Raw genomic sequence first — 19996 nt, forward strand, 5'->3', positions numbered from 1 at the left:
ACCCAACATACAGATTAAGACATAGAATATAATACGTCCTTCATTCCTTATCTTTCTAGTCCCTCAATAAAAGTAACCATTATTTTAAAAAGCCACCACATCAGCTTTTTAAAATTTTAGACTTCAAGAAATTTTATAGGAAGAATAAATGATACTTTGACATCATACCATCAAAATAATTTTTTTTTTGGTGGTGCTAGAGGCACTCTAGCGTGAGCTACATCTTTAGCTTCTTTTTTTTTCCCCCAAATGATAAAACTTGGCCTTGAGCTTGAGATCCTTTTACCTATGCCTCACAGGCAGCTAGGATTACGGGCAGGTGCCACTGTGACCAACTCATAATTTTTAAATTAGAAAGAATCACATATTGATATTTTAAAATTCAAATAAATAAAGTAAAAGAAACTTGTCTCCTGGGCTAGCGGTTTAGTTCAGAGTGCAAGCACCTGCTTGGCAAGCACAAAGCTGTGAGTTCAAATCCCAGTAACAACAACAAAAAAAACTTGTCCTCCAATTAAATGCAGACATCCTGTACTCTGTGTAACTAATTTAAAGATAACAATATGAAATATATTAACTTTTGTTACCCTGTAATTATCATGTCATGAAATTTTTTTTCTCTTTAAAAAACATGTCTTCATCATCTCTAACCCATTCCTTCAGAAAAATTACATATAAACTTATTGACATTATTAAGATAATAAATTATTTAAATTTATTAAGATAATAAATACCATAATCTGAAATTTTTATCACTGAAGACTTTTATCCATGTATATAGGTACAGACACATATCTATAATTTGGGGCATCCTGGGAAGGTACTTTAAACAAAAATAAGTTCTACAACTTGCCTTTTCATTCTTATAGGGAAAGTCAAATATGGCAATAAAAGAATCTTGTCAATTTAGCCTTCTAAATTTTTTTCTCAAGGACAGGAAGGAACAGTGCAGCTAGATGAGAAAAGAACCAACAAGATAAATCAAAGCCAAATGAAAACATGTAAAATAATTATAATAATACAGGAAAAAAGGGGCTTCAGGTCAATGCTTTCTAAAGCCTGTTATATAATAAAATCATCTAGAATTACTTTTTTTTTTACCCTTCTCCACATCCTTGGATAAAATTACTTTTAAAAATGGAGATTTATGAGTTTCATCCTAGACTCTAGCCCATGTTTTAGTAAGTTCACCAGGTGATTTTTCAGTGACTGAAGGCTGGTCATAAGCAAAGCTTAGCACTAGATTCCTACTCCTCCCCTGCTATCATTCTTCACGTCATCTACCTTTCATCTGCTGCTTATCATTCACTGCCACCATCTGAACCTGCCACTACTCTTCTGAGTGCAGCTATGGTCACACTTGTGTTGCTATTATCTCTCTCCAGAGAATAAGGAAGGATTAAAAAATAATTACTGACTTTACAGAGAATAATTTTAGCATGATAGTCATGGCTGGAAACATTTCTGAAAAGGTAGTGGTAAAGCACTTGGGCTAAATGAGTACAAAAATTCTAATTTCATTACTTATCAAATACATGCACTCAGGCAAGTTACTTTGTCATGTGCAAATAGGAAATATGATAACAGTATTTGCTTCCCAAGACTGCTTAATAAGAATACATGTAAAAATATCTTAGGATAAAATCTATCACACAAAATGCCAACACCTGAAGTATATCTGTACAATCAAGTCTGCACTGGCTGACAGAAGGCAAAAAGCAGAGTGGACATTCAAAAAGACTAAAAGTAAAAAATTTACAATTGTTATCTCTAAACTGCAAAATTACCAGTAATTTATACTACCACACTCTACTGTATCTTCCAACTGCTTACTAATAAGGACAATTTCAACATTTAATAAATTAATTTCAAAATTGTGCCTTTAAAAAAAAGGCAAAGATTTGTTTTAGATGCAGGACCTATCTACATTTGGCTGAAAAACGGATGGAAGAATTCACAGAGGAAAAGAAAGGGAAGATGAACTATTTTAACAGGAGGTTGGGGGCGGGGGCTTGTGGCAAGCACAGCTGCAGGGCTAACAGAAAAGTAGGAGCTGAAGGTCCATAATGGAAATGTTCGCTTTAGAGGGCAGACACATTTGTTGCCTCAGAGAATGAAGACCACAAGGAAATTGCAAGCTACTCCTATTCTCTCAGGCTGTGTACTTCACTAGGACCTAACTGAGCCTTAGGGTCCCACATCCTGTCCAGGAGCCTAGCAAGAAGTAGATGACAAAAACATTTGTCAAAGAATGTCCTTATGATTTTGGGTACAATTATATTTAAAATTTAGGGAGTGGCTTGTTCCCCAAACTAACCACGGGGTACCTTCAGCGACCTGTGACACCAAATACAGTTTCAAGTTAGATATTTTTAAAAATGTTTTTCACTTTATTGGTTATACAGATTAATGGATGGCATTCTGGCAGATCTGTGTACACACTCACCGAACCAGGTGTAATTTTAATAGGTACCAGATATCTGGACAAACCTTCCTTGATTATACTTACCTATGACTTAACATTGTAGCCCAGCTTCCCTTACTGTTCTTCAGATTAAATCTACTAGAAAACAAAATCAAAATTCATGTTCTATCTTGTTCACCTGAATTGTCACTAGTGTAAAATAATATTGTTACTCTATCATCTTGAGTTTATTTCTTTTTATAATAGTAATTTTTTAAAAAACAGTAGGTCCAGAAGAAATGATTTCAATATGAAGTCAGGAAATCTGAATTTAGGTACAGCTCTGCCATGGTTGTGTGCTTTTTGCAAAAACCCATCACCCTGGAAGCCATACATTTCTTGCAAAGGGAGGACTAAGGATAATCTCCCTTATCTCACAGGATTACTGACAGGTCTTGGAGAGAACACTATCAAAGTTCTCTGCAAACAATATACAATACTGCTCAAAACATACTGGTCTCCGATAATGCCACTACCAGTAATAAACGAAGATCCCCCCATTTCCCAAATCTTGCCTGTTTATCAGCCAGCAGCACATGCTTGTAGCATGTCTTGCAGATACAGTTAGCCTAGGACTTGAAATAGCCTTTCTCTAACATCTGCCTGGATAGGATGTGTTATTAACTTTGGGATCCATCAGAACCACACTACAAATAATTGGTTCAGCCTTCCTGAATGATTTCCTTTGCAGTACAGTGTAGTGGAGTAAGGTTTTTTAAGTTATCATCTCCCAGAACAAAGATTAAAAAGAGGTATGACTGGACTGGGGATTTAGCTCAGTGGCATAAGAGCCTGCCTTACAGGCAGTTGTGAATTTGATTCCCGGTACCGATAAAAAACAAACAAACAAACACTCTTCCTTGCCCTCCTTCCAAACAGTATTAGGTATTTTTAAAACATCTTTGTTAAGTTCAATTTCTATACCAACAAATTACTCACTCTAAGTGTACAGTCAAGGACTTTACACATTTATTCAGTTGTGCAACTATCACCAAAATCCAATTTTAGGTTTGTACTACCCCCCTGAGCCTACCTCCAATCAACTGTACTCCAAAACTATGCCATAGACAACCACTGATCTGCTTTTAGTCTCTATGAATTTACTTTCTCTGTGTTTTGTCTCTATGAATTTATCTTTCCTGGACACTTCCTAGAGACAGATTCGAACAGTATGTAGTCTTTTAAATTTGGCTGGTTTATCCACGTTGCAAGAGAGATATATCAGTAGTTCATTCTTTTTCACCATTAAGCAGCATTCTATGATATGAGTATTCCACATTTTGTTTAATCCACTCCCAGAGGATGGGTATCTGGTTTGTCTGGTTATCAAGAATAACACTACTGGACTGGGATATAGCTCAGTGGCATAAGTGCCCGCCTGGCAAGCACAAGGTCCAGAGTTTGGTTCTCAGTACCAAAAAGAGAGAAGAGAGAAGTGGATAGGAAGAGGGAGAGGGAGAAAATGAGCAACACTACTATGAACATAGTCTTGTGCGGACATGCTTTTACTTCCCTTCAGTAGGTAAAATTCCTGAAAGTGAAACTGCCACATCATGTGGCAAGATTATATTTTAACTTTTTAAATAAACTATCAAGCTCACTTCCAAAGTGACTATACCATTTTACAGTCCTATGAAAACACACAAGATTTCTAGCATCTACACACGCTTGCCAAAACTTTTCAGAATGCACTGGACATTCACCACAATTTTAATTTGAATTTCCCTAATGACTAATGAAACTGAGCACCTTTACATATGATGAGATGCCCATTCAAGTCTTTTGTCCAAAGTGTTAACATTTAAATTTATATGTATTGTGATAGGTTATACATAAAATTTACCATTTTAACTTTGTGTATGTGTGTGAGACAGTGTCTGCCCATGTTGCCCAGGCTGGTCTCACACTGCTGCACTTAAGTGATGCTCCTGCCTCATCCTCCAGGTATACAAGCACATACCATAGCACCTAACTTATCAATTCAGTGATTTTTTTTTTAAGTACACAACTTACTGGTATTAAACTCACAATATTTAGTAACAATCACCACTGTTCATTTCCAAACTTTTTCAAAACCCTAGACCCTAACTCTATACCCATTAAACAGCAATTTATCCCCCACATCCTTTAGCAAGCACTATTTTACTTTGTCTCCATGAATTCTGCCTATTCTACGTATTTAAGCATAATCATACAGTAGTTTTTGTGCATTTCTTTTTTTTTTTTTTTTAAATTGGTACCGGGGATCGAACTCATGACTACCCGCTTGCAAGGCAGGTGCTTATGCCACTGAGCTAAATCCCCAGCCCCCTTTTTGTCCATTTCTAAAAACTGAGTTGTCTTCTTACTAATTTATAAAAGTTCTTTTTACTTTTTGAGTACAAGTACTTTACTATATATTTAATTTGTAAATGTTTCCTCTGCATCTGTAGACCTCCTCACCCTCCACCATACTAGGAACTGAATCCAGAACCCCTGCACTGAGCTACAGCCCTAGCACCACCTTTCTTTTTTTATTTTCAGATAGGGTCTTCTAAGTCACGAAGTTGCCCAGGCTGAGTTCAAACTTGCAAATTTAGTGGTTCTAAGTATTCAGTAAAAATGGATTACCCAGGGAAAAAATACTCTTTGATACAACTTGTACTTTTCATTCTCACATTAAGATATCTGATGAACTCTAAGGTATCTGATGTAAAGAGCCCAAGTTTTATTTTGTGGCAGATACATATCTCAGCATAATTTGCTTTAAAAAATTATGACAATTCTTTCCCTGAATTATCTTGTCAAAAAAATATAAATTACCATACACACAAGAATATACCACATTACCAAACTCCATCCAGTTCCAGTGTCTGTCCTTAACCAAAATCACCTCTTGACTGCTGCAGCATTTGTAGTCATTCTAAACAGTGTGTAGTGGAAGAACTCCCAACTTTCTCAAAATTTTAGATGCCTTACAATACAATTATATATAAATGTAGTATTAGCTCATGAATTTCTAGTAAAATGTCAACTGGAATTTTATACTGATCACACTCAATTACTACCTCAATTTGGGGAGAACTGCCATCATAATAGCTTCTCCATTTAGTCAAAATTTTTCTCTTAACAGTGATTCATAGCTACTAGTGTATAAATGTTGTACTTGTTTTCAGTTTATTTCTACATATATTATTCTTTTTATGTAACCACAAATGGAATTGTTATATTACACTTTTAGACAGTTGCTAGTACATAAAAATACAATTGATGTAAGTATATTCACCTAGTATTCTTTGACCTTGCTAAACTGAGTTCCATTTTGGGTTTCTGCTTTTGTTTTTTGTTATTTTGGGATTCCTTAAGATTATTGTAAGATTAGATCATCTACAAAGACAGTTTTAACTCTTTTAAATCTGGAAGCCATTTCTTTTGTTGCACTGGTTAAAACCTCAAATATGAGCATTCTTATTTATCTTGTCCTCAGTCTTAGGAGAAAGCATCTATTTTTTACTACTAAATATTGTTAGGTGAGAGCCGGATGTGGTGACTCACACCTGTAATCCCAACACTCGGGAGGCTAAGGCAGGAGGATCGTTGCAAGTTTGAGAACAGCCTAGGCTACAAAGTGAGCTCAAGGCCAGCCTGAACTGCATAGCGAGACCCTATCTCAAAAAGACAAAAAAAAAAAATATATATTGTTAGGTGAGAGGTTTCTGTAGATGTCTTATCAGGTTGTGAACGTTAAATTTTTTTTTAACTATTTATTTATTTATTTTTGGGTACTGGGAATCAAACTCAGGACCTGGTACTTGGAAGCAGGCACTGTCTCATTAAGCTATAGCATTGGCCCAGAAGTTTTTAATCATGAATGGGTATAGAATTGTGTCATTTTTCTTCATCTATTTTGATTAGATGTGGTTTTTTGTTGTTGTTAATAAAACTTTGATATGTGAGTCAGTTATTTGCAAATAAAGCTTTATTAGAATACAGCCACATCCACTTATTTACATATCATTGCTACGGTAGTAAAATAGTAAAGCATGATAGCTACAACAAAAACTATGGTTCAAAAGTCTAAAAAGTGTGCCACCATGTTTTGGTTTTTATTTTTGTTTTCAGTGCTGGGGATGAAACTCAAGGGCCTCACACAGGGTAGGCAAACACTACCACTGAACTATCCCTCCATTCCCACAGCCTGCATTTAAGATAACAATTAACATTTGTTGACACTTGATATATTGCATTAGTTGTTTGTTTGGGGGGTTTTGTTTTATTTTTGCTTTTTGAGACAGGGTCTCACTCTGTAATTGAGGCTGAAAACTTGCATTTTTGGAATAAATCCCCACTGGTAATGTTATATATATATATATATATATATACACATTTATACATACATCAGATTTATCAGATTTATACATCAGATTCAGTAACTAATGCAGCATATATATATATACTATATATATATGCTGCATTAGTTACTGAATCTGATTTGCTAATACTTTGTTAAATAATTCTCTTCCTATGTTCATAAATTGGTCTGCAGTTTTGTGTTATCTTTGTTTAACCTTGTTATCAAGGCTATGCTCATCAAATGTTCCCTCTACTTTGTTTTTCATTCTTTCTTGTGAAAAAAACTAGTACTGCTTCTTTAAATGTATGTAGAATTCACCAGTGAACTCACCTCAGTCAGCTTCTCTTTGTAGGCAAATCTGTAATTCATTTTCCTTAATTGTTATACAAGAGGTGATTTAAAAAATGGTGAATGTTTAAAATTTTAAAATTTACTACAGTAAGAGACACACTGTCATTAATTCCCCTCAATTACAAGGGTAATCACAAATTCAGTGAATGCTACTGCTGAGGGCCATCCATCAGAAAGGCAGGCTGGTAAAAACACGGTGTGTTTTCATCCACCAAGTCTGGCCCTGGGTGACTCCTGGCTCTTCCTCAAAATCAAAATCAAAATGAAAGGAAAACACTGAGTCAATTCACAGTAACAAGACAGTCATGAGATAGCAACTAAACACACTCCTGAAAGAGGACTTCCAGGAGAGCTTCAGAAAGTGGCAAGGATGACAGGGTAAGTGTGTTTGAAGCAAGGGGAGTTTTCCGAGGGGGGTAAATGGCAATGTGTCCCCTACTGTAAATAAACTTGTTTTAAACATTCGCCATATTTTTCAGTCCCACATGGCAGGTAAAGTCACATTTTCTATTTCTTTCTTTTTTTGGTCTTTTTGAGACAATTCAGCCTGACCTTGAGTTACTTTGTAGCCCAGGCCAGTCTCGAACTCGCAACGATCCTCCTGCCTCAGCGTCCCAAGTGCTGGGATTACAGTAATGCACCACCATGCCTAGTAGTTTCTTCACTGTTTTGTATTACAAGAAACTACAAAAGCAGTTCAGGCATTATAAGAGTTATAAACCTTTCTATAAACACAGCTTTAGCTGCACTGCATAAACTTGACATATTTTGGGGTTGTTTTCATTTAGTTAAAAATATTTTACAGTTTCCCTTGGAATTTCTTCTTTGATCAGTAACTGTATTGCCTAAATTTAAATATTTGGAGATATCATAGATTTCTGTTGCAGATCTCCAATTTGACTCCACTGTAGTATCTTACGTGATTTCAATCTTTGAAAATAATTGAAAACATTTTTATGGCCCAGAATATGCTTTTTATTTTACTTTTTGTAGTACTGGATATTAAACTTAAAACTATGCAGCTACTGGGCAAGTGTTCCACCACTGAGTTGCATTCCCAACCCCTAAGAATATTCTCAGACTGTTCTCTGTGAACTTGAAAGTTTATTCTGCATAGAGTTCAAAAAATGTATTAGGTCAAACTGTTGGGCAATATCAAGGAATTATTTTATAACCTTGCTAATATTTTGTATAAATACTGAGTCAGTCATTAAGAGTATTAAAACCTACAATTATTATTGCTTAGTTGTAAATACTGTATCAGTTATTAACAGTATTTAAATCTATAACTCACTGCTTAGTTGTCTATTTCTTCTTTTTCAGTTTTACTTCAATATTTTGATGCACTCTTTTTGATTACATCTTCACAATTATGTTTGCCTCACATTTTACCCCTCTGTCATTATGAAATGTTCATTTGTCCCTAGTAATATCCTTTGAACTCTTCTTGGTATTTATTAATAAAGTCACTCAAACTCTCTCGTGTCTATTGTTTGCATCCTTTACCATCCTATAACTTTCAACACTGTTGTCTTTGAATGTAAGGTATGTCTATTATTGACAGCCTACAGTTGGGTCTTGCCTATAAAAACATAGGCTGACAAGCTCTACTTTTGAAATAGTCTGCCCATTCACATTTACTGTAGCTATTCATATAGTTGGACCTATACATGCCATTTTGCTGTTTGTTTTTGTCCCATCTTTAAAAAAAAGTTTTCTTTCACCATATTATTTTGTGTGAAATATTTTTTTAGTGTACCATTTTTAACACTTTCTTGATTTTTACTACATATTGTTTGTTGTTTTGTTAGTGGTTACTTTCAGCATCGTAACATGCACTGTTACCTAAAACAATCTAAGAAACAGAAACCATCTTGTCCACCGAAGGAAAGTCTACCTCCTGTCCACCATCCTATTACTCCCACATATATGCTATAAACTCAAAAATATATTTAAATCCTTGCTTTACACAACTTTACCTTTTTTAAAAAATTAAAGTATTAACAGAAAAGACCTATACTTACTCATGTATTTATCATATCCAGTGTGTATCATTTCTTCTCATGGACTTGAGTGCAAATTTCTTTCAGTCTGAAGGAATTCCTTTGGTATTTTAAATCAGGTTCAATAGCAGAAAACTTTTTTTTTTTTTTTTTTTTGGTCTTTTTCTATTTTATCGGTACCGGGGATCGAACTCACGACCGCCTGCTTGCAAGACAGGTGCTTATGCCACTGAGCTAAATCCCCAGCACCCCAGAAAACTTTCTTATGTTGAAATGCTACCTTTCATTTGTGATGACTTTTTGCTGGATATAAAATGCTTGGTTAACAGCTTTTTCTTTCTATACATTGCATATACCATCATACTTCCTTTAGATAATCCATTGTTTTAGATGGCATGTCAGCCAGAAATCTTGTTGTTCCTGATTCAAAATGAACCCTTCTTTTCTTGCTACTGTCAAAGTACTTTCTTTGTCTTTGTCTTCCAATAACTTGACTCTGATGGGTGCTTATGATACTTTGGATTTATCAAGTTTCTTGGATCTACATATTTTAATGTTTACCAGACTTAGAAAGTTTCAGGGTATTGTTTCTTCTAATAGTTTTCTGCACCTTTCTCTCATTCTTGTCCTATGATTCTTATACTTACACACATACGCAGACACAATTATGTTACCCCATATATCTTACAGGTTTTCATTTTCTTCAGTCTTTTTTCTCTCTGTTCTCCATATTAAGTAATCTGTATTAATCAAGCTACAAGTTTACCCTTTTTTCAGCCACATCAAACCTACCACTGGTCCCTTTTACTTAATTTTTCATTTTCCTAATTATATTCAACTCTAGAACTTTCATTTTTTTCTTTCTTACAAATTCTGTTCATTGAGATTCTCTGGATTGAATCACAATTATCAAACTTTCTTTTAATTCCTTAAACATAGTTCAATTTCTTTAAAATACCTATTCTAACTGCTTTAATGTCTCTATGTGCCAGATCCAACATTTAGGATCATTCAGAGCCAGTTACTAACTGATTTTCCCCCTGAGTGAATCCTAACTTCTAAAAAACTTTTCTTTGGTAAATACTGAACATTTAAAATAATATGCTAAGGTTAACAGTAATAGTCTAATATGGACTAAATATGAGAAGTCTGAGTCTCCTGCAATAAATGGTTCCTGATGATACATACTTCTTTCTGTTTTTATTTGAAGCCTAATTCTAGAGACCATCTCTCTGTCTACACAGATTATGGTTCAAAGGTTGGTCACCTGCCATGCAGATTATCACTTTTTCCCTTTAGCGCAAAGGACCAAGTCCTTGGGCCTTACTGATGCTAAGCAAATGCTCTATCATGAGCTACATCATCATCCCCAAAACCATGACTTTTAACAACAGTCCAAATCAAGTGAGCCTGTTTTACAGCAGTAGAAAGCTGCTGGTTTTCATACTGCCTGCCCTAGCCTGGTTTACCAATTTCACTATTAAGAGTTAGGAAAAGTGGGAACAATCCAAAACAATACAAAGTTCTGTTGCTCTTGGCCCAGATTCAGTGGTTCCCATGAATAAATGTTATAAGCCTTTGGTTAGTTCCAACATTTCTGTTCAGTTTTAAAACTGCTTTTAGAGACAGGATTTTTCGACCTCCTTACCCACTTGAGCCAGAAATGAATCTCTCCTCAAGTGTAATTCTTGATCTCAGGAAATTAATTAAATAGCCAGTTAAACCAATCTTCCTGGAATCAGACCTAAGTGCAACAGCACCTAAACTTCTCAGAGGAATACAGTCACTCTAGGATTATGGAATCAGTTTCAGTTCCAAAAACCAACAATCCATACGTGAGTTATTTTCAGTTCACACCTTCTCTGTGTGTATATAATCTGATCAAGGCTTGGAGTCAATCTGTAGAAGGCAAAAGTACACAAACTTAGACCTTGTCACTAGGCAGGTATTAAATAGTCACCAGACAACAGTGGCCACTACATCAGTTACAGTTACTATGTGAGCATTAGCTTGTATGAGTGTCTATCACAAATCCCTGCCTAATGCCCCAGACTTAACACTGATCCTACATAGTTAATATTACCGACCCCAAGACCAGGGATTCTAAATCTTAATGTTTATACCCATAACTAGTAACTGGGTATGCTGAAACCATATTGCTCTTCTACTTGTCACACTTAAAAGTACTACCTTGATTCCTTCTGTTTCTGACGTTCCCTCATTTTGTCCCTTAGCAGGCCTGGCAAATAATTCCTAGTCAAGACAATTTTTCTGTTCACTCATATTCTCCTAAGAATGCTCCTGTAGCTTCTCTTGATTAGCCAATAAACCACAGCCCCTAAGAGACAAACATTTACACGATCCAAACTGGACTTAGTCATTCTTGAGGATTTAAATTTGAGCACATATTCTCTAGTTAGTCTATGATGACCATGAGTGCTAGAAAGACAGGAAAAGCCAGGGCAGGGCAGGTACAGACATTTTCCCATCATGGACATAGGAGCAAAGTACAGCAATCTTAAAAGGAAAAGCAGTATGAACTAGGAACATCAGAAAAGCAGAGGCTACATATAGCCATAGAGAAATGGGAAAGAAATCTTGGTACTAATTCTTACTCTGCCCTTGGTGCTGAGGAGAAATCCTGTACATCTCCATTTTAAACTAGCTTGAGGGTGTTTTTGTTCCTTGCAATTGTACTACTAGGGAGAGACAAAAAAACTCTTATTCTGACAATTAAAGATTATTGCAGTAAAAATAATGCTATGGCTTCATTTTTTTTCTACTGCATCTCAGTCACATTAACAGACTGCTAGGCAACTGAGATACTAAAGCATTTTGACATCAAACAAATGAAAGTCTCAGCACAAAATGATTACATGAAGGATTTCATGTATTTCCTCTACTCAACACATGGAAAAATAATTCCTGGAATAAATACTGCTGTTACGTTCACATAATAAATAATTATGTCAGCCAGGTGTGGTGGCTCACGCCTGAAATCTCAGCACTTGGGAGGCTAAGACAGGAGGATCGTTGCAAGTTTGAGATCAGCCTTGCCTACAAAGTGAGCTCAAGGCCAGCCTGAACTGCATAGCGAGACCCTGTCTCAAAAAGACAAAAATAAATAAATACATAAATAATTATGCCAATAGGACTCATTATATAAAGTTATCCTATCAAGAGAAGCACAGTCTTATTACAAACATCTATACACACATAGTGCACAGGAACACACATACTCTCCAGGTGCTGAGATTTTGGCTCAAATCACAGTCAGAAACACCTCCTCTTCTATTTCACATTCAGTAACTATGACTAGTGCATTGAGCCCCCGCTTCTTAGCTAGGCTACAAATATCTTTCCATCTTCTCCTCTCCCTTCCCAATCCAACTGCCCTATGACTCTTAAGGTGTAAACTTTTATTAAAGAATCCTTTGATGAATTTGTCTAATATTTATCCCTCTTATGAGTGACTGATGCTCAATTCATTTCTCTCTGTGAGATAAGGCTGCTTATGAGTAAGCTTTCAGGTGATTACACAGAAACTTCAGTGTTGGTCAACTAAAATTAACCAGAGATTCATCAGTGTTCTACTAAGCTTGCTTGCCATAAAATTGATTGCAAGTTATGAAGATCTTGGGGCTAGGGATTTAGCTCAGCGGCATAAGCGCCTACCTTGCAAGCAGGCAGTCATGAGTTCGATCCCCAGTACTGATAAAAAGGAAAAAGACAAAAAAAAAATGTATGAAGATCTTTTGGTGAATGCACACTTAAAATCAGAGAGAAATCTTAAGAGTTCTTAGAAGAATTCCATTATCACTATTGAGGGAGTTAGTGATGGTTTTCCATTGCTGCTATTCTTCCTTTATAATCGTCAATTATGGCTCAACCAGCATCATCATTTTCAGCTTAGCTTCATACATGCTATACAGAATGACAGGTATTGTGTTGATGGTATCTTTTTAAATTTTCCAGTAATTACACTGTGACAGGTATACTATGCCATGTTGACATCCATTCCATACTCAAGCAAGTTGCCCTAGCCGACCAGCTCATACTCTTTCAGACCAGTTGTCTTACCAAACTTTTTCTCCTTTTAATTACCTGGGTACATTAGAAATTCACAATATCCCCTTAATTATCACAGGCCCATAAATTATAACAATAGCTTTCAGGAATCTTATATTTCTCTTAACAGCTCTTGTTTCAACACCCTCTTAATCCTATGTCCAAGAAAATCGGTTCTCCCATTTTCATTTTTATTAAAAAAAAAAAAAACACACACACACACACAACTTACATTGTAACATTCAAGCCAGGCACAGCTGTAACCCCAGCATTCAGGAGGTTGAGGCATGAGGATCACTACGAGTTTGAAATCAGTATGCATTTCAAAGTGAGCTCAAGGCCAGCCTGAACTGCATCGCAAGACTCTGTCATAAAAGTGGTGCACTTTTATGTAACCCCAGCATTCAGGAGGTTGAGGCATGAGGATCACTACGAGTTTGAAGCCAGTCTGGGTTTCAAAGTGAGCTCAAGGGCAGCCTGAACTGTATCGCAAGACCCTGGCATAAAACACCAAAAAAAAAAAAAAAAAAAAAAAATCAGAACATTCATAAATGAACTCAAAAAGAATGAAGTCTCTGGCCGGGATTTAGCTCAGCATAAGCACCTCCCTGGTAAGTGCAAGATCATGACTTCAATCCCCAGTACAAAAAAAAGAATAAAGTCTCCAATGCAAGGAAAAGCATGGACCTATTCACGTCTCTTTTTCCAGTCTCCTAAGGAGTAAAGTGAAGTGTTAGATAGAAGAGCATATCTTTGGCCAGGAACAGTGGCACATGCCTATAATCTCTGCTACTCAAAAGGCTGAGGCAGGAGAAGTGCAAGTTCAAAGCCATCCTTGGCAACACAGACATACCCTGTCCCCAAAATAAAAAAATCAGAAGAGATGTTTTCAAACTCACCCCTCAAAAAACCACATCCCTTTAATCCACACACTCCCCTTTTATTAAAAGTCCACTCTAGTATTCAAAGAAAAGTTACTAGCTATTCACTTGAATAAGCCAAAATTCTGATATTTGAGGAAGAAGGGAAGGAAGATGGCAAATGGGGTCCCATTTATTTTTTGTACATCCTCTTAGAATGAACTAAAGGTATAACTCCCATCGCTCAAATATAGATTAACTGTATTACTTTTAAGAAAATCTTCATTTTCTGTTCTAATTAGTAACGAGTTTTTTAAAAGCATGTACAGCTTTCTGTAATTTTTCAGTGTACGCTTTGCTCTTCACACCACAGTTGGGGCCTGTCGCCACCTCGTGGCCTCAGTGGAAACGCACACCAGTCCATCGCCATGGGTTTTGCCTCTGTACTTCCAGAAGACACGGTTAGACGGAGACTTCCAAACTGAGGAAGGAGAACTCCCTCACCTACTTAGAAAACCAGTAGGCAATTTATAACAACACAGATTTGACCACGTGCCCAAAATACGTAGTGATGGAAAGAAAAAGAAAAAGCTTTGAGAAGTGGTATGGCAGTGAGGTTAAGATACAGGATTTGATGGGCCAGGAATAGAGTTCAGTGGCACAGCACCTGCCTGACAAGCAAAAGGCCCTGTGTTTGATTCCCTATAACAAAAAATAAAAAAGACACAGGCTTTGACTCTTAATGAACATAATCACAAAATTGGTAAGAAAATATTAGCAAGTTGAACTTAGCAGATATAAAAGTTGTAATAAATCATGACCACCAGGTATACCTGTAATTTTTCAGTACAGGCCTTGCTAGTTATAAAGCCAATTCAATTTTCCAAATTCAATCAGTACAAGTCATCACATTAACAATCTAAATATCAAGATGGAAAAACAGTATTTGAAAAGTTTAGCTGAGTTTGGTGGCTCATACTTGTAATACCAGCATTCAGGAGCCTGAGACAGAATTGGCATGAATCCAAGGCTACCCTGGACTACACAGTGAGTTCAAGGCCAGCATGAACTGCATAATGAGACTCTGTCTCAAAAAACAAAAAAATAAAATAAAATAGAATAAATAAAAAATAAAAGTTTTAAGTCTGCTGAATATTTATGTTAAAAAATTGGGGGGGCGGGGTGCCTGGAGATTTAGCTCAGTGGCTTAAACATCTGCCTGGCAAGTGTGACGTTGTGAGTTCAATCCCCAGTACCAGAAAAAAAAAGTTTTTTTATTTTTGAGACAAGGTCTTGCTATACAGTTCAGGCTGAGCTTGCGCTCACTTTGTACCCCAGGTTGGTCTCGAATTTTCAATGATCCCCCTGCCTCAGCCTCCTGAGTGTTGGACATGATAAAAATTCTTAGTAAACTACTCAAATTAACAAAGAGCAGTTATAAAAAATATCCCTGGCTTCTAGATTTCCAAATTTACTACAAAACTATAATAATCAAAACAGTATCAAACATATGTTCCAGTGGAACTGACAGTCCAAGAGAAGGGAGTATCAACCCTCGAATATGAGGCAATTTTTTTTTTTTCTTTTCTCATGTTGCTGAGGACCAAAGCCATGATTTTGTACAAGGAAGGCATGATTTTTGGCAAGGTTCCCTCATCAGTGCAGAACAGTCTCTTCGACCTGTGAAGCTGAAAAGTAATATGCATGTGGAAAATAAAGAAGTTGAACATTACCTTACACCACATAGAAAACGTGAACTTGACTTTCACATTTCTTGGCTATGATACCAAAAGCACAGACAAAAAAAGATACAAAAAGCAGCCAAGCGTGGTGTCACACATCTGCAGTCCAGGAACTTGGGAGCTAAGGCAGGAAGATCACTGCAAGCTGAAGGCCAACCTGGGCTACACAGTGAGTTCAAGACCAGCATAAACTATATATGAGATCCTATCTCAAAAAACAAACAAAATAAGTAAATAAGTAAAAGTTTGATGTTTGACAACATCAAACTTAGGGCTAGCAGTACAGCTCAGTGATAGAATGTATAATTTAGTGTCCACAAGGCTCTGGGTTCCATACCCAACAGTAAAAGAATTTTAATTTTTTAGTTTTCTGAGACAGGGTTTAACTATGTTGTTCAGGTTGACCTTGAACTCACTATGTAGCCCAGGTTGACCTCACTCATGGTGATCCTCCTGTCTCAGCCTTCCAAGTGTTGGGATTATACATATGCACCACCATACCCAGCTCCAGCCCCAAAAATGTTTTTATGTAAAAACTTCTCTGTCCCAAACACAATTAAGGTAAAAAGGCAACCTCCAGAATGGAAGAAATATTTGCAAATTATGTGATAAAAGGTTGGTATCCAGAATACAAAAAGATTTCCTGCAATTAAAACAAATCAAAAACCCCATAAAGAATCAATTTTTTTTTGGGGGGGGGGTACCAGGGATCAAACTCACAACCATGTACTTGCAAGGCAGGCACTTAGGCCACTAAGCTAAATCCCTGGCCTAAGAATCAATTTTTTAAAAAATCAACAAAAGACTTGACAATTTACCTAAGACGATACACAAATAGCCAGTAAACATACATAAAGATGTTCGACTATCACTAAGCATTAGGAATGGAAAAATACAGAAAAAAGTGTTGGTTAGAAAATAAAGAACTCTTGCATACTACTGGTAGAAACATAAAACAGTGAAAGCAATATGAAGAACAATGTAATAGTTCCTCAAAAATGAAAAGCCTAAGCCAGGCATGGTGATGTTCACCTGTAGTTCCAGCACTCAGAAGGCTGAAGCAGGAGAATCACCAAGAGTTCGAGGCTAGCCTTAAGTGCACAGTGAGATCCCATTTCAAAAAAACAAAACGCTAAAAATTTCTGCTAGCCATTGGTGCATACCTGTAATCACAGCTACTCAAGGCTGGGCAGGAGGATCCCAAATTGGACGCAAGTAGGCAATATCCTGAGACCAGGTCAAAATACAAAATAAAAAGGGAAGGAGTACAGCTCAATCCAAAGGTCCTAGACTGAATATCCAATACTGTTGAAGGGGGAAAAAAGGAAGGAAGAATGGGAGAAATGAAGGGAAGAAAAACAGACAGACAAGCAGACAGACTGACTCAAAGATATATACCAACCTATGTACACCCATATTAGTAGCATGATTATTCACAATAGGCAAAAGGGAGAAGAAACCCAAGTGTCCACCAATGGATGAATGGATAAACAACATGCAACATATATAACAATATTTTTTTTAAAGTAAGGGTATTCTAACACATTATACAAGCCAGATAAATCTTAGGGACATTATGCTAAGTAAAATAAGTCAGTCAAAACAGGACATGTAGTACTCTATGCAATTCCATTTATAAGAAATATCTAGAGTAGACAAAACTATAGTAACCAAAACACTGTGATACTGACACAATATAAACCAATGGAATAGAGAGCCTAGGAAAAAGTATGTATGTATATCCATTTTCATGACTTGTAGGCTCATGGGGCCTAGGAGAAATGGGTACTTAGCGTCAGTGGGTACCAAGTTTCAGTTTGCAAGATGACAAGAGTTCTGTGAATGGACATTGGTGATGGTTGCACGCTGAAAATACTCAACACCACTGAATTACATTACATACTCAAAAATAGGTTGTTAAATGTTACGTTACATGTATTTTATCACAATTAAAAAATAGACAAAAAGGAGAAAAAAAACCCCAAACACCAACATCATACTTCATAGTGAAACTGAATGTTTTTGTCCCCAAGATTAAGAACAAAGTGACAGGCTGGGGATTTAGCTCAGCGGCATAAGCGCCTGCCTTGCAAGCAGGCAGTCAAGAGTTCAATCCCTAAAAAGACAAAAAAAAAGAACAAAGCGACAATGTCATTCTCATCACTTTTGCCACTGTGCTAGAGATCTCAGCCAGTGCATTGTTAATAAAAATAAAAGTCATAATCAAAAAGGAAGACATAAGTCTTTATTCACAGACATATACATAAAAAGTCCCAAGGAATTTATGCTTAAAAGTTACTAAAACCAGTAAACCAATTTAAATGTTACAATGTACAAGCTCAATATACAAAAATCAAGTGCATTTCTATATACCAGCAACAATTTAAAAATAAATTTTAAAAACAATGATTTATTATAGCATTAAAAACAAAATCCTTAGCAATAAGTTTCTTTATGTTGGGGAGTATCTAGCAGTCTCAGAAAGTTTAAAGATGTACAAAATCGTGACACTAAATTTTTAAAAATAAAAACTAAACCAGGTGTGGTGGCATACGCCTGTATTCCAGCTTTTAGGAGGCTGAGGCAGGCGGATCATTGTAAATTTGAGATCAGCCTGGGCTACAAAGTAAGCCCAAGGCCAGCTGAACTGCATAGTGAGACCCTGTCTCAAAAAGACAAAAAAAAAAAAAAAAAAAGACTAAATTCTTAGGCTTTACTGTTAAAAAAAAAAAAAAAATGAATGATTGATTCTAAATTATATTTTAAAAAAACTAAACCAAAATAACTATAAAAAGAAAGAACAGAGTTGAAGGACCAGCCCTACCTAATTTCAAGATTTATTACAGAGCTATAACAATCAAGAAAAAATAGTAGTACTTGTAAAATGATAAAAGAATAACTGAGCCAGGCATGGTGGCATATGCTGTAATCTCAACATTCTCAAGGCTGAGACAGGAGGATCACTGTGAGTCTGAGGCCAGCCTATACTACATAGAGTTCAAGGCCAGTCTGAACTACATAGTGAGACCCTGCCTTAAAAAAAAAAAAAGAACAACAAAATAACTGAAAGAAGCCTGGCATGATGACACATGTCTCTAATCTCAGCACTCAGGAGGTTGAGGCAGAGTGCTGAGTTCGAAGCTGGCCTGGGCTACAAAGTGAGTACAAGGACAGCCTGAACTGCATGGTGAGAACCTGCCTCAAAAAGACAAATAAGTAAATAAAATAAAATAACTGAAAGAGATACAAAGTTCACAGGTAGACACACAAATTATTTTTCAACAAGAACATCCACATATAAATATAATAAGGAAAGTCTTTTCAACAAGTAGTGATGGAAAAACTGAATAACCAAATAAAGAGTTTGACTTCTACTTCATAATATACCGAAATTAATTTAAGGTACAATACAAACATAAGTATAATAATGTCATAAAAATACAGACTGGGGCTGGGGATTTAGCTCAGTGGCATAAGTGCCTGCCTAGCAAGTGTGAGGTCAAGAGTTTGACCCCCATACTATAGATTAGGAGAAATTAGGTACTTGCATTAAGAACAAAAATGCTCTAACAAGTCAATACAGAACATTTTTTAATGGCCAAGTCTTAAGTACTTTAAAAAGATGATTTATATGAATAGCCAATAAGAGCATGAAAATTATGATCAACTTCATCAACAGGCAAATACAAATTAAAATCACATCAATCCCCCTACACAATGCTCATTAGGATGACTAAAATTAAACACTGACAATATCAAATGTTTGTAAATATTATCAATGTTTGGAATTTATACACTTTTAGAACTACAAAATGTACAATTGGGGGGGTCTTTTTGAGACAGGATCTCAATCTGCAGTTCAGGCTGGCCTTGAACTCACTTTATAGCCCAAGCTTGCCTCAAACTTGCAGCAATCCTCCTGCCTCAGCCTTCCGAGTGCTGGAATTACAAGCAGTGCTGGGATTTAAGCATGTGCCACCACACCCAGTCTTTATAAACTATTTTTGTTGTTGTTCTTACTGGGATCGAACTTATGACCTGACACTTGCCAGGCAGACACTTGTACCACTCAACCTAATCCCTGGCTATATAAAGATTTTTGAAAACTCAATTTCATAAAAAGCTTCACCCATATCTACTATGTAAGTCAACAATTCCTACATATGTCTAATTAA

At 36.2% G+C, this 19996-nt stretch overlaps 1 protein-coding gene across 2 annotated transcripts in view; it reads right to left on the minus strand.

Annotated features, from left to right (window-relative positions):
• The window catches only part of Nr6a1 (nuclear receptor subfamily 6 group A member 1), a 202895-nt gene that overhangs the window by 134109 nt on the left and 48790 nt on the right, over positions 1 to 19996 (minus strand). The window lies entirely within an intron of this gene.

Source organism: Cavia porcellus, unplaced genomic scaffold (assembly GCF_034190915.1).
Source record: "Cavia porcellus strain 051 isolate PalLab524CR breed Dunkin Hartley unplaced genomic scaffold, mCavPor4.1 scaffold_1, whole genome shotgun sequence".
In the NCBI taxonomy this organism is placed as follows: domain Eukaryota; kingdom Metazoa; phylum Chordata; class Mammalia; order Rodentia; family Caviidae; genus Cavia; species Cavia porcellus.